Consider the following 463-nt stretch of genomic DNA (forward strand, 5'->3'; position numbering starts at 1 on the left):
AGCCTCCGTCACTCGGAAGACCGACCACGGGCGGCGGCCGGGCGTTCGGGGCACTCATCAATGCCACAAACGTCGCCCATACATTAGCTGCCTCACGATCTGATGTGATCAATCACTGTTAACTACCGCTGACTCGTCGGCGTCTCCCTCGCGTTCAGGCCAGTCGCGCAGCCTAGTGTGTGTTGAAAAGCGCCACCTGAGACTCCTTTGAGACTAGTATGAAATGAAAATCCGAATCGCATTCGGGAGTCTTCGTAATTCTACACATAATAGACATCAGGGATGATGTACAATGTCCAGTTTCCGGAGGCCTTTCGAAGTCAGTCGGCGTGAAATGTGTGCAGACAAGCCCGTGTTCCCAAACCTGCCTTCCTGCCAACCTCCATTAGATGCAGAGAAGCATCTTCTACCCTTTCTGGTGTTTAAAAGGTATTTTGACTTGCGCTGACTTTTGACTTGCCCA

Source organism: Penaeus monodon, chromosome 24 (assembly GCF_015228065.2).
Source record: "Penaeus monodon isolate SGIC_2016 chromosome 24, NSTDA_Pmon_1, whole genome shotgun sequence".
Classification (NCBI taxonomy): domain Eukaryota; kingdom Metazoa; phylum Arthropoda; class Malacostraca; order Decapoda; family Penaeidae; genus Penaeus; species Penaeus monodon.